A 21,917-nucleotide genomic window follows, 5' to 3' on the forward strand; every position below is an offset into this window, starting at 1 on the left:
TCGAAAACATGATAAACGAAGTTAATACAGCATCCCTGAAAATAGGCTTGAAAATGAATGCTTCAAAAACTAAAGTATTGAGTGATGCAAACCAATCACGTAACATCTTAGTAAATGGAGAACTAATTGAAAAGATTGATAGTTATGTATACTTGGGACATGAAATAAAGCTCGGCAAAGATAATCAAGAGGTAGAAATAGAAAGAAGGCGAGGTTTAGCATGGGCCGCCTTTGGTAAGCTCTCATATATCCTCAAATCTCCGAAGTATTCACATTACTTAAAGAAGAAACTTTTTGATGCTTGTGTTCTCCCTGTACTGACATATGGCTGTGAATCTTTTGTGTTCACGAAAAAAAATTTACACAAATTATCAGTGACACAGAGCCATGGAAAGGAGAATGCTGGGTATTTCGTTGAGAGACAGAAAAACCAATACATGGATTAGAGCGAGAACAAAGATCACCGGTGTGGTCCATAGGGCTTCCGATCAAAAATGGAGCTGGGCTGGTCATATAGCCAGAATCACAGACTCTAGATAGACCAAAAAAGTCCTGGAATGGCGACCTAGAACGGGTAGAAGAAGTGTCGGCAGGCCTCAGACAAGGTGGTCTGATGCCATAAGACGAGTTGCAGGAAGTGGTTGGATGCGGTTGGCTCAGGATAGGGAAATATGGAGACTAAAGGGGGAGGCCTATGTTCAACATTGGACAAGAGACGGCTGATGATGATGATGCCTCACTAGAAATTAATAATAAAGCAATGAACCCACCCGAGTGCAGCCGAACGTAATCCGACGCATCCCGACAGTGGGTTTCAGTTGAGCCGAAGTTTCTGCCGATTTTGGACCAAACCGAAACTGGTTTCACTAACCGAAACTGGCCTAAACCAAAACTTCGGTCCATCACTACATACTGGTGGATTTTTATAAGATGGCGCGTGCGCTATACTTACACATATGCATTGTGTAGTATCCGTAAATAAGCCCATGGTATGACACCGCACGGCATCTTTCGCGCTCAGACGCGCTTATGAGCGTGACATAGACAACTATTGCTTAATTAGTTGCTCATGATATGGTAATACAATATACACAGGATACTTCTGCGTTCGTCTGAACTTCGCTGCCATTCCTTTTTGTAAAAATATAATAATATGTACGAGTTTTAAGTTATGGATTATAAAAAACATTGATTAATTAATTTTATTTTTAATCAAATCGATTTATTCATTTAATCTAATCATGAATAGGTCAATTGTGTAGTGATAACGCTTTCGCAAAACTTACACAAAAACATTTTTAACGTACCGAATACTGATTTGAAAATTTTTGATGTTATATATTGTTATATTTAATGTTTTTAAAAATCTATTTTGGATTAGAGCGAAAACAAACAATTACTTAAGAAAATGTCATAAATTTATGAGTATTCATTTTTAAACAAGCATGTTTTTTTTTAAATATTTTGTGTTCATCATAATTATAAAGAATTGAATTAAAATGCACTGTTCAAATTATATCGGAGACAATATGCATACACACTTATTGATAAACAATAAATCTTGTTATTTATATACTTAAAACAATCTACACAATTTCGCATTCTAGTTCTAGATTAATTGACTATAAAAAAATACATTTTTTCCAATTTAAATTGACCCTTGTTCTTAGAAGGACTATTTTTATTAAAATAAAATATTTTAAAAAATGATTTAAAAAATATAAAATAATGAAACAAAGTATTTTAGTAAATTGATATTACGTTAACTTAACCTATTGTATTTTTTTTTATTTACACAACCCTCTAATCTAACACCGATTTTTTTTAAAAGATAGCACATTTGGTTAAATTTTAATACAACATTTTTAAAATCGACATCATATATTTATTTATTTTTACATAAACGGCATAAATTGCCTTTAACATATATTGAACATAAATATGGAAAAACATACATAAATAAATACATAACAAAAAATTATAAAATTGCATAACTATAATAATAGTAACAAGTAGGTAAATGCACCTAAGCTACTAACAATATTAACGAAATAAATACATTAATATGAAAAAACAAAAACATTTTCAAATAAAAAGAAAAGTTTAAGAATAATATTGCGAGAGAAAAAAAAAATCAGACTCGTTTTACAACTATCAAGTCCAGAACCAAATACATAAGCCTTTTCCTCATACTGATTGCCGTACATTGCTGATAGTTGGTCCTAGAACTTGCAGAGCAAAAAGGAGATCTGTGGCGGGTGTGTCGACCCGGTACACGGAAACACATCAACTCCAGCAAATCAGGACAGTCAATTAATGAATTGATCACTTTATAAAGCAATATTAGGTCAGTTAGGATTCTTCTATCAGAAAGTCTTAAAAAAATTGCTGAAGATAACAATTGATTATAATTAAATAAAGCAGCTGGAATATGAAGTTTAAAATGAATATATTTTAGAAATCACTTCTGGACGCGCTCGAGTGAATCAGAATGTACGCGATAATGGGCCGACCAGCGACCAGCGACCAGACTGGAGAAATATATTCTAAACGACTTCTAACCGGGGAGCAGTAAAGTGACTCGATTGGTGCGATACTTTTGAATTTGTTAGTAATCCTACAAATAAATCGTAACATACTTAGCGCCTCATTTGAAATCTTGTCATTATGTTTGATCGATCATCAAAGATTACGCCAAGATCCCTAATGAAATCGACTATTTCAATTGTTGCGTGGTTCAACAAACAGTTCAAAATTAAAGGTTTCTTACTTTTAGAAAAGGAAATAACCTGTATATTTTAAATGCGTTAGTGTGGGTTTTCTGAACGCGCCAGCTTAAGTTAAACCACCAGTACAATGCGCCTATTACAGTTGTATTATTGAAATTTACATCTACGTATGTAATTAAAAAGTCGTTTGTTCACAATCGCTGTTCTAATCGTATCCATTGGTCGAGAGATTTTCATTGTTGCGTCATTGTCTCCTATTAAAAAAGGTCATTTTTAATTCTGTTCGGCATCGTTTCATTTGGCCGAAATAAACACTAGCCGGCTTCCGACCATCGTATTTTACTAAAACTCTCAGAGCAATAATTCGCTCCCTTCAGCTCTACTGTGACATGTTCTTGTATTTACACAGTTAAATATATCAAATAATATTTTTTTTATTGTAAATCAACACCTCGTTTTGAATTATCCGAAAACGAGACGTTTCGCGCCCTGTGGGACAAACGGCACGTATGACGTTTTGACTTACGGGCGAGCTAACCAAGCCGATCCGCATTTAATGCACTGCGGGAGCTTTAAATGCACTGTGTTTTTTTTAAAACTACAGATGTGCCGTTCTCGGAATGTTTCGCTTGGCGGGAACTTTCCCCGTAACTTCCCGGGAACGTTCCCGGTGACCGGGAATTTAAAAATCTGTTTACATTAAGGCAATTTTTAGACATGCAAACGATAGATTTTAACATACATTAAAACAATATTTAAACAAAAACAGGCATCATTAAGTTAAAAATCATAAATTCCCAGTTAACTCCTTAAATTCTCGCATAAATATCGCTTTATAAATTCCCGATAAACGCCCGAGTACGTATACTTCGCTTAATCCAAGGACAAGAAACTGCGCAGACGCGCGTCTCTTGCTACGAAGTTAAGCCCGTATTACACGATTTTTTTTGTCAAATGGATAAACCGACCAACTCTCGTTTCGTTCATTCTGGCCAATTACTTTGACAAGTGAGCGAAGTAGTTTTTTATATTACTGAACATTCAAAATCTCGTCAGCTAGGTTCCGACGTGAGTTTAATATTCAGTTTTGGAGGCCTATTTGTTTGATTATTAGTAATAGTTCAAGTTAAAAGTCATACCTATTGTTTGAACTAATTCTTTTTAATACAAAAAAGATTATGTTTTAAAAATATTACTAACGATCAAAAAACCTGGCCTTAGACTATGCGGATTAGCGTGTCTATATAATAACATGTTATTGGGAGACACATACGCAAAAGGTCCATTTTCGCTTAAACTATTTGAGTATTCTTTAAGAAGAATAATAATAAGAATATAATGATAGAACGTAAACGTTAGTTTATGAGTGGTTTATTCTTTTCCAGTAATTTCAATCCGGATATCTAAGCGGAGGTGGCAATGTTTTAAATGTACGTAATAATAATTTTAAATTCACAGCTTTCCCGGAACGTCCCCAGACCACCGGGAATGTTCCGGGAACATTCCCGCTCCGGGAAGTTACACTTTTGGGAATTTCACCGAGGCACATCATTAATCCCAACTCGACTTAAGGCTCTTGGCCTCGTAGAGTTAGGGATACGTTTTTTTTGTAATATGAGATGTGTTCATAAAATAACGGGATTTTTTTAATTTTGCGGGTTTGGAGAGTCCGATTGTCAAAATTTTATTACGTTGGTATACATGCCCTTGAAGTATGCTGACATTTTCAGTGCATTCATGGTTTACTTTGTCTGTGGCAGCCGCTAAGGTTAAACGTGTTTTTATGAGCTCGGCGATTTTCGTTTGTTAAACAAATGGATCAAAGAATTTGCATTAAATTTTGTGTAAAAAAATTAAATAAAGTGTAGCGAAGTGTGTGAAATATTAACACAGGTCTATGGTGAGTCTGCTATGAGTAAAACGAGAGTTTACGAGTGGTATAAAGTTTCCAAGATGGCCGTGAAGACGTTGAAGATGACGAACCGATGAAATTTACTATCTTCAAATTGTAATACCTAAATAATAATATGTTGATTTCAATTGTTTACCGTTTATTGACTTATATATGTATTCTAAATTAGTATTTTTCTAACTTCTTCTAATTTTAAGATTATTTTAATACAACCTATACGAAAAAATGTACTCCTGTTCTCCACTGCAATAAATGTATGTATGATTATGTATCCCCATATATTTTCTACTGAAGTTATTTTATCATTGTTGACTGTTTGTTACTTCAAAATAAATAAATAAGTAAATAAATAAATAAATAAATAAATAAATAAATAAATAAATAAATAAATAAATAAATAAATAAATAAATAAATAAATAAATAAATAAATAAATAAATAAATAAATAAATAAATGAATGAATAAATAAATAAATAAATAAATAAATAAATAAATAAATTAATTAATTAATTAATAAATAAAACGTGAAAAATGTTAATGAAATGGTTATGTCCGATCGCCGAATCACAGAAAATTGCCGATTAAAGAGCCAATGCTCATGCCATGAAATTTTTAGAATGTTTTGGGTATAAAACGCGTGGCAGCCAAATTTGAACAAAAACAGCGGCGAATGGAAGTTGCTAAATGAAGTCAACGACGATAAAGAATTACTGAAACGTGTTATAGCAGGTGACGAAAGATGGGTTTACGGATATGACGCCGAAACTAAGCCTCGAGCGTCCCAGTGCGCAGTGGGGGCATTCTGGATCCGGGAAAAGGCTCGACAAGTGCGATCGAACGTGAAGGTGATGCTCCCTGTGCTCTTCGATATTAATGGCATATTGCATCGTGAATTCTCGCCACGAAACTACCTACAGAGTTGCCAGCCTCGATCAAGCGAAAATAGGTAGATTCAGAAAAATAGCGGCGAGGAGGGAGGGGGAGAAAGGGGTAAAGATAAATTTGACAGTTGTTCAAAATTAAAGCGCCGTTTCGCCCAAGGCCGTCGCTTTAAATAGTCGAAAACGCTTGATAAATGAACAATTGAAAACCGAAAAGACTACAGTATGTGAATCACCAAAATATGTTGATTTCGACTTGCAAATCTGGCCCAGAATACAAAGAATGCAAATCTTGATTTATTACTACTAGGTTATGCTGATATTTTGATTTCTATTTCAACAGTACTGTATTTTTGGGTAACCATACCAGCTCTTCTTGGCTTTAAGGCATAAATATTTTGATATAAGTGTATGTTGCGAAATAAATTAATGAAATCACACTAAATTACCCATGTAAGCAATAAAAATTATGCACAAAGATACATCGGTTGAATGTATTTTCACAAAATATATTCAACCAGCGGAGCCGACAGACGTTGTCCTGCCCGAACGTTGGCAAAATACTTTTCATTGATAAGTAGGTACCTAGGTACTTGTTTATGGTTGAATTCCAAAACATAAAATAAATATTTTTTCAAATATGGCATTCTTTTTGCAAACGTCAAACTCCGGTCGTCTCGCCAACAAAGGGGTGTACTTATGTCGGAATACGATTTTTAAAAACGTATAGAATTTAATATTATTTGAGTGTTACCAAAAATCCAATAAAAAGAAATAAATGGGTAGAAATTATAAGGAATTTAAGGAAAAATTTGATTGAGATCTACAAAAAACAAATGCTAATTGTTAACATTCAAAAACAAACTTTTTTACGCAAAAAAATAACACCTTTCCATTTTTTTGCAAATGCATTCTCCTCGAATGCAACCCTGGTAGATCGATGAATTAAATATTTATGCTCCTAACTTCTTTTTTACATATTCGATTGAAGATTTTAATATCTACGAACACGCACAGCGCAAACATCTATATTTCTCTGAAAACCGCACGTAAATCGGTCAAGCCGTTTAGGAGGAGTACGGTGATATCACACGTACGGAGGAATTATATATATAAAGATTATGTATATATTAATAGCCGTTCTGTGAAAATTCAAGTATTGTGTATTGTAAGCCTGTCAATGACTCCGAATAAATAGTTTTTTTTTTGAGGTAGAAGCGTCTTGCGGCACAGAGGCCCTAACATTGATGGCTCTTCTCTGTCTCTCTATGTCCAGGTCATTTTTATAATTATCAATCAATTTTTGTTGTCAAACAAAGTAATAATTTACATTTTAAAGGTCTTTAAATGTAAAAACTGCAAACTGCCGAAGTACTGAACAAATTGTCTAAATTTATTATGTAAATAAAAGACGAGTGATACTTTCCAAATCCACAAATTTGGAATATCCAGTGACCGGTTTTATCGCTTTCGCGACATCTTTGAGACTGGTATCTTTATTAGGGAGTTCAATGTATTTATACAAAACAGAGGTAAGGATAGATAATTCAAAGTTACATATATGAGAGTAAATTAAATAAAATTATTTTTATCTTAAGGATCATTATCAAATTTTTTTCGGGTTAACAAATCAGTTGATATAATGCTATTTTAATGAGTTTAAGTATTTTTTTATTTTTTTAAAAATAAAATACTTAAATTCTAATGATTTTAATAAATAGCATTATATCAATTCATTAGTTAACCCAAAAAGAATTTGATAATGATCCTTAAGATAAAAATAACTTTATTTAATTCACTTACAGCTTACCCACCACATACCGCACACCGCATCTGAGGACATAAGTCTCCTTGGCGGTGCCCACATACACGGAAAATTTGCTCGTTGTCAAACGAGAAAAGCTGCCCGAAGGAGCTCTCTGAAATCTGGTAGCCTTAGCATCTTTGTGCTGAAAGAAAGTAATCCAGAAGTACATAATATGTACTTCATTGGATTGAGAAGAGAGGGAAGTGAATTCTTCACTGACTGGGATTAAATTGATTGGACATGATCAATTCGCCGAACTGATTACAAAACTTTTTAAAAGCCTCGAAATTCTTTTTAGAAGCCACCAGATCTGTATATCCGACAGGACCTATAACAGGGCCACGGATAGTAGCGAGAAGCTCCATTCGGTAATCATAGAGAAGGGGAAAGGGACAAGACCACAGGATGTGTTCAGAAGATTGGTTAGGATATCCGCAGCAGCACGAAGGAGAGTCAACAATATTTAAAACAAATAATTTTTGATTAAATTTACCATGACCTGATAAAAACTGCGTAGTCCAGTGATCGGGGATAACCCAAGAAGATTCTAGGCGCTGGCGGATCGAAGGGAAAAAAAGAAAGGTAACCCTGCCTGAAGAGGAAGATTCCCATCGCGATTGCCAAGCATTAAGAAGAGCATTTAAAGTCATTTTTTTAATATTTGATTGAGACATTCGTTCAGTTGGGAGTAGACGGACGCCACCAATAACAGAGGAACGCCTTCTTTTTAGGTGGAAATTTGCAGATCGTCGCTGAACCTCCAGGTCTAAAGGAAACAAGCCCGTTAGAACCGGGAGTGCATCCGTTGAGCATGTCCTATATGCTCTAGAAATTAATTAATTTACTTACATATAACTTTGAATGATCTATCCTTACCTTTGTTTTGTATAAATACATTGAACTCGAAGTCTCGAAGATGTCGCGAAAGCGATGAAACCGGTCACTGGGTATTCCAAATTTGTGGATTTAAGTATCACTCGTCTTTTAATTATATAATAAATTACAATGAACTTCCATCGAGAATTTTCACTTACGAACTAAAATGTTTTAAATTGCCTAAAATAATGATTCAACTAAATTTAAATAGAAAATTAACTGAAGAAAAACCATTTCTACATTTTTTTATACGAAAGGTGATCTCCTTACATTTTTCCTCATAAAATATGGAAAGAGATATTAAAATTTTTCAATAATGCCATGAAATTCTATGATAAGGATTTTTTATAATACAATATTATATACAACATTATTTTTTGGTATGTGTATTTTTTGTAAATACACAAATCTGGATTTCTCCCGAGGGGAAGTAGGTATATATTTTTTTATCAATATTCCTACAGAGATGAGGTAGAATTTTTTTTTTTTCAAATTCAGGATTATCGATATTCGAGCGTTTACAGGGCTTATGACCTGTCATTGGCTGGGTTGAGTGGCCACTTTACGTACAACATTCCCCATTCTGCTTATTAGCGAATATCGACAATTTGAAAAATTGAATTTGAAAAAAAAAATTCTACCTCATCTCTGTAGGAATATTGATAAAAAAAACAATATTATATATTTGAAAATAACCGGCAATCACTATTCACCGATACTAACCAATTCATTTCTTTAATATATCAATCATTATATATTTATGTACGATAGACAACCAGCTTTTGAACAATCAACAGATGGCAAACTAAGTGAGCAAACAAACAATAAATTATTATAATATGTATTCGTTTTATGAAAATGTGAAAAAGGTATCCGACGCGTAAAACATCGGTTAGACAATAATTTACTCACCTTAAATATTAAAAAAAAACTAAATTCATCTGCTTCAGTATCACAAAAAAACAGAACCTGAAAATATTTCACTCAAGATTCATTCGTGCATACCTAACACTTTGTGCAAATGTGAAAATTTAGAACAAGTAAATTCAATAAAATACTTAGGAGTCATAATACATTCTAAACTTAGCTGGAAAGATCAAATTATAGAAATATCCAAGCAAATACGGAAATCAGCGCACATTTATAAAAGCCTAAGAAATATTTTGAATGCTCAACTAATGAGACAAATTTACTTTGCTTTTTGCCAAAGCAAACCATCATATTGCAATTCAGCTCGGGGAGGTTGCTCTCGTTCAATCCTTGAACCAGTAAAAATAGCACAAAAATGGATCATGAAGATCATTCTCAAAAAACCCTCGAGGTATTCGACGGAAGATCTATTCGCCGAGTCAAAGATATTGGGTGTAAGACAATTGTTTGTGAGGTGCCTACTACTTAAATTTTGTGATAAATTAAGTGAGGTCAAAAGAACCCAACAGAATATAAACACTCGTTCAGCGACACAAATTAACTGTATTGCCCCATTTGTAGCAACCGCCTTTGGTAAAAAGCAATACAATGTAATTGCTCCAAAAATATTTAATGATTTATTGCCAAATATAAAAGACTCAAAATGTAAAACAAATTTTAAAATAAAAATAACTGCACATATACATAGTGTAGCGAGAGAATTTTTAAAAAAATATATGTAAATTAAAAAACGTAGTAACTTTGTATAATTGGTATACATATTATTTATATTTTTAAGTATTTCATTGCTTTATATTTGTTTTATTATATATTATACTATATTATTTATGTTTAAGTAACATGTATTCTTGGCACATATATATACTTTATATTTGTATAATAATGATTTTTTTCTTACATTTGATTAGCTAGGCATTTATAATTATATAGTTTTAGTTTTTCTTTTTTATGTTATTGTTTTATTAGTATAGGACTACTTACGGTTTAAAGATAGAAAATCTCCATCTTAGAACAGGCTGTGCCATGTTAGATGGAGACTATCATAAACAGAGAACACTCCGTTTTTATTTTACATTAATTGGTTTTATATAGATTCCCTGTTATTAGATATGTATATTATTTTTTTAACGGAAAAAAAACAAGGAAATGTATGAAAATCGGTAGAATTTCAACAGGATTCGGTAGATTGCTCCCAAATTCGGTAGATCTACCGAAAAAGCTGTAGTAATGGCAACGCTGACTACCTACAAGTTCAACGCCGTTTGCGTGAAGCAATCCGAAAAAAACGCCCGGATTTGTGCCCTAACAATTTATGGCTTTTGCACCATGATTACACTTCATGGCTACTTCGTTAATTTTTGCCCAAAAACAATACTGTAACGACGCCACAGCCTCCACATTTCCAAAAATAAAGAGAACCTTTTAAGTAACGTCGTTTTAAAAGCACAGGTGACATTAAAAACGCATCGCTGAAAAAGCTACAGGCTATCCCAAAGATCGAGTTTATGAAGTGTTTGGAGGATTGGAAAAAACGCTGGCACAAGTTCATAATTTCGAATGGGGACTATTTCGAAGGCGACAATATTAATATAGACGAAAAAACAAGTATGTTTTTTTCCAAAAAAACTAAAATTCTCGTTATTTTCTGAACACACCTCGTATGTATCCGATATGAATAAATAAATAAACTCATCTACCTTCTTCAAATTTATTTCCACAGAGAGGGAAAACACTTTTGAGAAGGGACGATGGAAGTCTAGGCATTTACCGGGCTTGTGATCTGTAATTGGCTGGTTTAAGTGGCCACTTTACACACTGTATGACATTCACCTTTCTGCCCATGTTCGAACATCCACGTTTCCTCAACTCTTCCATCTGTTGACTTTCGTGAAGTAAAAGAGCTGAAACCTTTATCACGCGGGTGAATTTCATCCGGCTGAACCAAATCACCTACTAGCCAACGCCTGAAAACAATTTTCCAATTTTTATACTTCTCCTTTTACCAGGTAGTAATTCAACAATGTTTGAGTTTGTCCAAATGCTCGCAGACTGGCTGGATTTCCTCCCTAGGGAGTGGTTCATATTTATCTCTGTTGAAATAAATTTAAATATGAACAACTCCCTAGGGAGGAAATCCAGCCAGTCTGCAAGCATTTGGACATACTCAAACATTGTCATCTACCATCACTCACACATTTTGTTCCACCCTCGCGGGAGCTTAAAATATACTGTGTCCAAACTCATTTCAATTTCAATTTTATTAATTAATATATATATATATATATATATATATATTTACGTTACAAAATAGAATATCTTAATGCATACATATAGAAATAATTAAAATAATTAGGTATATGTAAAAAAAACACATAAGCATACATAATATCCAGAGAATAATATGTTAAAAAAGTAAGAGATTCTTGTAACGAAAAACTCCCTCAGAGACGTGAAAAATGTGAATGTCCAAAGTAATATTGTTCAACATAGAGATAGCCCTTCCAACAGGCATAACCATTGGCAGGTTGGTCCTGTTTATTGAAATGTGAAACAGTCTATGCTGACGCTGTCTAAGGTAATTATCCGGAATATAAAAGCTGATGCTCCGCATAATTTCAGGGTTGTCAATAATACCGCGCAACAGTCGAACGAAGTGCGTAGTTAAATAAACCTTCCTTCTAGTCTTCAAACTGTTGTAACCGAGCATACCCTGGAGGAACTCAGTGGGATAAAGCCATGGATAATATCCGCACTCCATCGTGTAGAAATTTCTTCTGAACCCTCTCCACCGTAAGTGAGTACTTCAACTCACACGGTCCCCAAATCATCGCGCCGCTCTCGAGTCTACTTCGCGCCGACGAGTTGTAAAGAATTCTCAGTGCTCGTGTACTACCAAAAACCCTGGCAGTACGCAAGACGAATCCTAACATCTTCAACGAACTACAAACTGTTTCGATCTTATCATGAAATGTCAGGGAAATCACAGAGGTGATGCCTAGATCGTTAACCTTAGCAATCCGCGTGAGATTCTGGTCATTCATTCTATAGCGGAAGAAAAGCGTTTTGTGGGCCCTGGGGAAAGACATAACTGAGCATTTCTAAATATTGAACAATAATTTAATTCGTCTTCCCCATTCAGATACGTTTATTATTTCCGCCCGGAGAGTACGAAAATCATCCAAAGTTTTAACCCTCAAAAATAGCTTCAAGTCATCCGCGAATAATAAAAAACGCGATTTGACTACTACTATCATTGGTAAAAATAAAAAAACAGTATTGGGCCCAGGTTGGATCCCTGGGGAACACCCGAGTAAGTATTAAAATTTGTTGATGCAAACAAGCCATGTGAAACGTATTGATTTCGGTTTCTTCGATCTTCATCCCACACTGTGTCGATGGCGTCTAGATCTACGAAAGCCGGAAGATCTATCCTAAAGCGTCGCAAGCTGTGTAACGAATTGGCCAGTCTACACGTTCTGGACATTGGGGCATATAAACAATAGTTGCCCCGTAATGATGATGCTTCCCATAAACACAAAGCGTACCATAGATAACGTGTAATAAAGAATCGATTCAAATAGTCAAAAAACCGTTCTTAATTGAAATTCGTTCCCCGTTCCGAATTCGAACGAAAATAATGACAGTTAATCTATTTACAGAACTGGCATTGACTGCAAAAATAATTTTAAAAATCAGTCACGACGTAGTCAGCATGTCCTAATGCATGCAGACGATAAGTCGATTGTGTCGTCATTATTTTATTATTCATTATTCAGTGCATAGGTCACCGCATTATATTCATAGTTGGATCATTTGTACAGAGCATTTTTGTGAAAATCACCCGAAGCGCGCTGTACAATAATTAAATATCAATCACAAATAACTTTCGACGTGCTTTAAAAATCAAACCAAAAATTATACAAGATTTATATTTAAAAAAATAACCTAAAAATTATACAGCATATTCAGTAGAAACTTTAAATAATAAAACATTCTACAGTAAAACAACAAGAAAATCATAAGTACTGTTTCACACAGCTAGGCAAAGTGAACAAAAAACTGTATTTGAAATGCATGAATAAATGATTATAATTACAAGTTTTAAGCAAATATTTTTTTCATACTTACGCACCCACACACACGCACCCTCTCTCTCATTCATTCCCACACGCACATGTATCCTCTCCCTCATTCATTCACGCATACACACATTCACATACAAATGAATACAAACGTCACACAAATACAATTACTAAACTTCTTTTCTTATATATTATGTGTCATTATATTTACAGTGGATTTTTTTAATTGGCTTTAGTATTGTTAAGATTTTTTTAATTATTTTGTTTATGTAATAGCTGTAAAAATCCCAAATAAAATAAAATAAATAAGTAAATTAAAATTCACCATCTTTGAAAAAGTTCAAAAGGTTTGTTCTATAGGAACAATACCCTACACTAAATATATCAGATACGTGGGAATAACTTTTGCCGAGTTCATGAAGTCTATTTAATACTGCATTACAAGTATACACTGTCCGTGAATTGTTGCTACAAAATGGTGGCACCTGTCTAGTCGTTCTTCCAGGCACCCTGAAGTTGATGAGAGATAACAGTTCGGGGCAATCCCATACTAAATTTACAATTTTGAATAAATTTAAAAGGTCTATAATTTTCTTTCTATCGTTAAGTTTTAACAAATTTAATGTTTTTAGTAAAAAATCGTAATTTAAAAATTCACGACTGATTCTAAGTTTAAAAATTATATACCGTAAGATTTTTTTTTCGACTCTTTTAAGATAATTTTGGTGACAGTTGTAGTAAGGAGTCCATATTGTAGAGTTATACTCTAACTGGCTTCACACTAATGAAGCATCATACATCAACATAAGTATATATTATATATATTGATAATTTTAATGTTTTTTTTTTCATCATGTATTTTTGTTTAATTTAATTTAGTACGTACTATTATTTGGCATATGATTTATTGCTCCTATTTCTTACTATAGTATTGAGTGAGTTTCTAGAAAACATATCTCAATTATGCTTTTATATATATATTCTCTTTCTGTTGATTTAAATGATACTCTTATTTTGTTTTTTTAATACTACTGTATTTTACTATTATTTTGTTGATTTTAATGATACCACTATTTTGTATATTTGATTGTGTGCGATTCTTAATTTGTACAATTAATATTTTTAAAATTATTCCTGATTATCTTTTTTGCATTGTATTCTTTGGAATTTGATTATTTATTACATTTACCCTTTTTTCTAGATTGTTATTATATGTCATAATAATTTGATCTATTTAATTTTACACTGTATTTTTATTGTTATTTATTGATGCTTGACTCGGGCATAGCCTAAAAAGCCTTAATACGTTCGTAAATATTTAATTTTGCAATTTTTAATGAATGAATAAATAAATAAATAGATGTTCAAATATGGGCAGAATGGTGAACACAGTGTGTAAAGTGGCCACTTAAACCAGCCATTGAGAGGTCATAAGCCCAGTAGATGCCTAGACTTCTATATTACCTTCTCTTAAATGTTCTTCATCTCTGTTGTAATATGTTAAATACATAAATGATTTGTCAGGGTTTTTCGCGATTACAGTGCGCGTACCACTGCGCACGGAGACCATAATATAAACACATGCACACTCATATTCAGATATATATTAGCATAGAATATTGAAACGAAGATAGGTAAACAGACAATAAAATTACCTTGAATTCTTCAGGACTGGTTTGGGAACAAACTGGTTATGTCGAATTAAATTATCGTCACGGACAGAAGTGCAAGACGCGACCGACACTGCGCGCTGTTCTTCGCCAATTGGCTGAAAACATTACGGAGCGGCTGAATATTATGTAGGTAGGTTTCCACAATGACATATTATTATTTTAGCGACCGTCGGAATCGAGATTTTCATCCAAAATCGAAACTTATTGAACTGAGTTAAAAGTCACCACAATACGACAAAAAATAGGCGTTTTTGACGGTTAAACCTCCCGAGTTCATTTAAATATCCAATTGTCAATAAAATACACGAACGGTTTTAGGTTCGTTGTCATTCAATTATTTTCATGTACAATACAACACTTCTCCCAATTACAACGTTGTAAAAAAAATGTAAGGCAATTACAAAAACAAACAATAGATTATTAAGGTCCAACAAATATAATTTTTATAATATCATTATAAGTTATAGGCGGTAGCCTTACTTTGCTAATGCGCCCAGCGCCTACATCTTGTGTACTGCTTTTTGTCCAAGTTCTACAAAAAACGGAATCGTTTCAATTTTCGCAAAGGATTTTCATTAGGCGGCCTCCGTGGTGTTGTGGTCAAGACGCTTGACTCACACTCGGAAGGTTCCGGGTTCGATTCCCGGTGAGAACACAAAAATTTAATGTGATTTTTCTCAAGCCTGGGTGTTCTGTGATGTAATTCACCACTGTAAATGGGCCTCCTGGCCTGTTGTGGTGCAAAAAATAAAAGTAATAAAAAGTAATGAAATACAAGCGTTACTAATCTTCGTTTTTAATTCTTGTGAAAAAAATTCCAGGAGTTTCTGTATTTCCATTTCAAATTAAGTAAATGTTTTAATCAATCGTTACTTATTTTCGTTTTTAATTCTTCTACGAAAAATTCCGTTACTAATCTTCGTTTTTAATTCTTGTAATAAAAAAATCCAGGAGTTTCTGTATTTCCATTTAAATTTTTGTAAATGTTTTTATAAAGTATTTCTGATTTTTGTTTCAATATTTGTAAATATATTTACCGGGAGTTTCTGTATTTCTATTTCAGTTTTTGTAATAATTTTTGTGTTTTGTTTTTTGTTTTTTTTGGTATGTATTTCATTGTGCTGTCTCAATTTTTATTTCATATTTTTGTACTGTAATATTTCATTTTACCATATTTTCTTTGTTTTTTTTTTTTTTTTTTTTTAAAGATAAGTAAATATTTGCGTTTTTATGATTTGCCAAAATATTTAATATTGAAGGCTTGAAAATAACTTACTTTTAGAAATAAAATCGAGTTGGGGTAGAGTGGGATTCGAACCATGGACCTTTGGTCCTTTGTATTTTTAATTTTTTAAGTTTTTTTTTGTATTTTAAAATGAGTGTAAATGAAAATTTGTAACGCATTTTTATGGCGCATGGGGGTCTGTCATCCGCATTTTTTAAATAAATTTTTAAAACTTGATAATTACTGTTGCTTTACTTTCAACTTATTTCTCTCCTTTTTCATGATTTTTGATTCCAATGTTAATTATTCTAGTTGTCAGTTCAAATATAGTGAAAATAAAACGAAGGTAACGACGAAATAGTTTAGATCGACCCTCTAGTTTGTATATTAGGCCTAAAATACATTTATTTTAATTGGGAAATCAGCAGTTCTACATACATATTACACAAAGAAAGGAACAAAAATAAAAATGAATTAAGAAGAGAAATAAAAATAAAATAAAAAAATAAAAAAAATCATTACATATTAGTAGAAAATATATGAGGATACATAATCATACATACATTTATTGTAGTGGAGAACAGGAGTACATTTTTGCGTATAGGTTGTAGTAAAATAATCTTAAAATTAGAAGAAGTTAGAAAAATACTAATTTAGAATACATATATAAGTCAAAAAACGGTAATCAATTGAAATCAACAAAGTATTATTTAGGTATTACAATTTGAAGATAGTAAATTGATACACTGCCTTTTAAAATTCAAGTGTTATATTAAATATATCTACGTCATTTGCGTATTCATTTGCAAATGTACGAATTCTCCTTATGGCGATTATAATTCTTGATTGGTAAAAATGCCAAGTCGATCCGACACTAAAAATAATATAATTTGTAAAATATAATCATTTCATAGAAGCTCACAGATTTTTGACAAGTTAAACTGACCAACACACATGGTGACTTTTATTGAAGAATTGACCAAGTAACAGTTAGTCATTTTAACTTGTAGGCGATGTCACCAGTGAAGAGTCGGTAGGTAGTAAGTTAGTTTACGTTTTGTATTTGACAGATTCGATTTTTTTCATAAAAAGTTCATTAATAAAATTTCTTCTTTAGATTATTACGTAACACTTCTTAATTATTTGTTCTTTTTCAATTATTTTGTATTTTTGTGTTTATTTAACCTCCATAAATAATTAGAAAATGGATTATTGAAATAAAAAATCCCAAAAACATAATTTATAGTCATAAAATAAAAAACTACCTTTCTCTATGAACGAAATAAAAATGATTGTCTGCTAAATTTCATGTCAAATTTTCCAGGTAAAATTGACTAAGTTTTTCATTTTTTTTTTATCCAAAAGTAATAGTGTTTTTTAAATACGCTTATATTAAAGTAAAAAATACCGTGCATATAATGTCAAACTACCAGCCACCTTCTTGAAAAACCTGATCTTTGAGAAGCAATTGAACTCTAGAAAAACACTAAAATGGTTGAACGTTATTGATTTTGTCACTTGGTCAATTTCTCTTGTACGCCCACGATACATGAATTTATAAATTTTCGAGCTAATCATATTTAATTAAGTATTCAGAATAAATGATTGATTTCATCGGCATTACAATAATTGTTATTTACAAAGTTGTTACACATTATAATAATGTCACGCGAGTACTCGTGTTAAGTTTTATTCACGTATGAAATAGCTTATTCCGATCATTACTGCATTTTAAACTTTCAAACTGAAAACAGTAGATTCCCGGATCTCTAAGGTACAGAATAACAAAGAACATGCCCTGTCGATGCTTAGATTTCTATATTATCTTCTCAAAGATGTTCTTCATCTCTGTTGTAATATGTTAATATTAACAGCTCCCCGGGAAGTTTAATCCAGTCCTTGTATACAACAATTCGGACAAACTCAAAATATTGTTGATTTACAGAATCGATTTGATTTACATGAAATAACCTCATCGCGAATTTAAATCGGGACGATAAAAACTGTAAGCAAAATCGCATTGAGAAACTATCGAGACAATGACGTCACAGCTATTAAAAATGCTGACACACACACATATATACAGGACACAACAAGACACACACATTGAAAAAACAAGGACAAACTCGGGACAGTAAAAAATATTATACAATGGACTGCGTTTAAAAGCACGTGATGACTGTATTTGTTTTAACAATGGTTTCAATAATAAAGAAGTTTGTTTTAAGTTTGTCCAAATTTTTGTACACAAAGACTGGTTTCAGCCCCCCAGAGAGCTGTTGATATTAACATATTACAACAGAGACGAAGGACATTTAAGAGAAGGAATACAGAAGTCTAGGCATTCACAGGCGAAAAATCGGCGTTTACTATTAAAAAAAAACACAATATATTGCATTTGCAAAATAGTAAGGAGTAAGCAAAATACAAAAAAGTGAAAATTAAATTACAATTACTGGCGACTGCTTCCTTGACATTTGGCTCGCCAACCGCCGGCTAAATGCGATGAATAGCGTGATAAATAATAAATAAATTTATTTATTTATTTATTTATTTAGTATTTCACAGTTTTAAAATGTACAGAGTTTATTTGTTTCAGGTCCCGACTAGCTAGGAAATTCCTGTGTTTAGGAAGGACCTTATTTTATTCATGTGTTTTTTTTATTTTTAATTTCATTAAATGATGCTTAATAAATTCAAAGAATAATAATAACAATATAAAAAATCAATATAAATTTAAATTAGAAAACATGCAAGTAATAATAATAAAAATTGAATCATAAAAATAGATTAGAAAATATGCCATTAATAGTAAATAAATGAGACACAATTATTATAAATTATAAAACATACCGATAATAATAAAAATTGAACCACAAATACACATTATAATATATAAAATGAGTAATTAAGAAATTAAACAAAAATATAAATTGGAAAACATACCGATAATAATAAAAATTGAAGAACAAAAATAAATTACAGAATATACCATTTATAATTTTTTTTTAAATAAGATACGGTTAAAATACTAATTTTAAAAATAAAATAAAAAACATATGTAAATGAATAAACATAAAAAGTAAAAATGAAATATACATAAAAACAATAAGAGATTTTTTTCAATTAAAAGCAACACAATTTTTAGTCATGAAAATAATTACAGGATATAAAAAGGTCTACCCCTAATCCACTTGCTCACCTTCTTCTTATAAACATTGTAACTGACAGACGTCTTTATGTCAGGGTCCAACATGTTAAAAAACCTAGGGCCCAATACTGTAAAATGCCTCTGAAAAAAGGCAGTTCTACTTAGAGGTACCCCAAAGTTTATGCTCATTGCATATCTTGTTTTAATATTTTGTTGTGTTCTATTTTTTATTGAAGACCAGAAATTTGTAAGGACTTCTCTAACATAAAGTTGTCTGATAGTTAGTAAATTTGTTGTTTCAAATAGAGTATGAGAGGGGTAAGTAGATGGCAGTTTTAGCATTATTTTCAATATTGTTTTTTGGAGAATGACCAATGGATTTAGTATGACCTCCGAACAACCATCCCATCCAATTATTCCATATGACGCAACCGACTGGAACAGTGCAAAATATACCGATTTAACTGCTCCGTAGTCTAAAACACCTCTCAATGAGTAGAACACATGTATCAGTTTTCGGAGTTTTTTGACAGTCATAGAAATGTGAGATTCCCATTTAAGATGGCTGTCAATCATAATTCCCAAATATTTAATTTCATTAACTCTTTTCAAGGGAGAGCAGGTACATGGCACTTTATCTTGTCCAGGAATTTGGTTTAAACCACAAGTATGAAGCATAACATTGAAAGATGTGACTGGTTGGGTAGCTCCACTGAGGCTAAATGTTATGTAGTTTGTTTTATCAATATTGAGGGAAAGTAAATTTATGTCTAACCACTTTCTCACCATTTCCATTCCTTCTGTGGCCTTACAAAAAACATCGTTCCATGAGCATCCATCGAAAACGATTACGGTATCATCTGCGAAAGAAATAATGGCTTTACCAAGTTCCATGTTACAGAGATTATTAATGTATACAAGAAATAGTATTGGACCCAGTACACTACCTTGGGGCACACCGTTTATGACTGGTTGACTTTTGCTTCTAGTTTCTTTTCCCGTCTCATCCGTTATTTTTGTAGTTTGAGTTCTCCCTGTCAGATAATTTTCAAACCATTTTAATGCAGTTCCATTGACTCCTATTTCTGATAGTCTTCTACACAGTATCGAGTAGGACACAGTGTACACAAGGAACACAGCTATAGTTTTACTTTTTCTATCTAAACATTCGGACAGTATCTTTGATAAATTTGCTATCGCATCAGATGTGCTCTTTTTTTGTCTAAAACCGTACTGATTATTTGATAAAATGCTATTGCTCTCTAGGAAGAAATTAAACCTTGTTTTAACTATCAATTCTATGATTTTAGAAACTACACTAAGAAGAGAAATTGGTCGGTAATTGTTAACTGAGCACTTATCTTTGGATTTAAAAATAGGAATAACAATAGAGTTTTTCAGACAATTAGGGAAAATTCTCTCCTTAAAGCTGCAGTTTATAATATGTGTTAGAGGAAAAGCGATTATGTTTTTTAGGTGCTTAACACATTTAGTAGTAATATTGTCAGTACCTGAAGAGCAACAATTCTTTAGCGAGGAAATAACTGCATTAAGCTCAACATGATTAGTGGGTGAAATATTAAATGGAGGGTACGGTATATTAGAGCCGTTTATTCGCGAAGCCAATTCTTGTTCGGAGTTTTTCAGTCTATTTTTGATAATATTAGCTAAATTAGATCCTATGTTGGCGAAAAATTTGTTTAAGTGGTTGGCGATTTGGTCAGGGTTTTTCAGTACGTTATACGGTTTTCCATCTATGTTAATATCGTTTATAGAATTTCTTATCCCAGATGTATAAGAAATTTCTTTTATGATTTGCCATATTCTTTTTCCGTCACCTTTAGCATCGAGAATCTTATTTCTATAGTATTCCTCTTTAACATTTTTTAAGGTTTTGTTGCATCTATTTCTATATTTCTTATAGTAATGATTTAAAATTCGATCAGTAGGATTATTAGTACAATATCGATGAAGTTTGTCTCTTTTTCTAACACATTTGATAAGTCCTGTTGTTATCCAAGGTTTGATTTTACGTTTCTTTGACGATGTTCTCCGTGTGATGCTTGTAGCATTTGTTATATGTGCATCGAGTATATTAACAAAGTGTTTGCAAGAAATATTTGGGTCGTTGTTTGAATAGACTGGAGACCAGGTCTCTTCAGTTATTTTTTGGAATAATAAATTGTAACCAATATTTTTACTATTATATTGTCGCTCAGGTGGAGGTGGTGTCGAGGTTGCTACACTGATAATGTTAGCATAGTGATCGGTTATGCTACATTTGTAAACAACTGCCCTAGTGAGTAGTAAACTTTTTAAGAAAACGTGGTCAATGCAGCTACTAGTTGTTTCCGTTACCCTTGTGGGTACCATAATTGCCGGATATAATCCATATGTACCAAGAAGGTTCAGGTATTCATTGGCTTGTGGGTGCATATTATTGATTATATTGATGTTTGTATCTCCTAAGATAAAAAAGTTTTTTATGTTCTTGTTAAGTTCCAAATATTCGTTTAACGATAATAAGAAAGACGTTATGTTTGTGTTGTGAGGAGAACGGTAGATAGCTAGAATAGTCATCATATTATTAATTTCAATTTCAATACAATTGGAATGTGGAAAGCATACTTCCTTACTTGTAAAAGCTAGTT

At 32.4% G+C, this 21,917-nt stretch overlaps 1 protein-coding gene across 1 annotated transcript in view; it reads right to left on the minus strand.

Moving 5' to 3' along the window:
• The window catches only part of LOC148272728 (phenoloxidase-activating factor 2), a 29,898-nt gene extending 14,914 nt beyond the window's left edge, over positions 1-14,984 (minus strand). The window contains exon 1 of the mRNA XM_088239645.1: positions 14,873-14,984. The gene's annotated coding sequence lies outside the window, so the exon portion shown is untranslated. The remainder of the gene's footprint in view (positions 1-14,872) is intronic.
• Between the last annotated feature and the right edge of the window lie 6,933 nt (positions 14,985-21,917).

This window comes from Micrasema longulum, unplaced genomic scaffold (genome assembly GCF_059751315.1).
Source record: "Micrasema longulum isolate JH-2025_06_02 unplaced genomic scaffold, ASM5975131v1 h1tg002209l, whole genome shotgun sequence".
NCBI classification, from domain to species: domain Eukaryota; kingdom Metazoa; phylum Arthropoda; class Insecta; order Trichoptera; family Brachycentridae; genus Micrasema; species Micrasema longulum.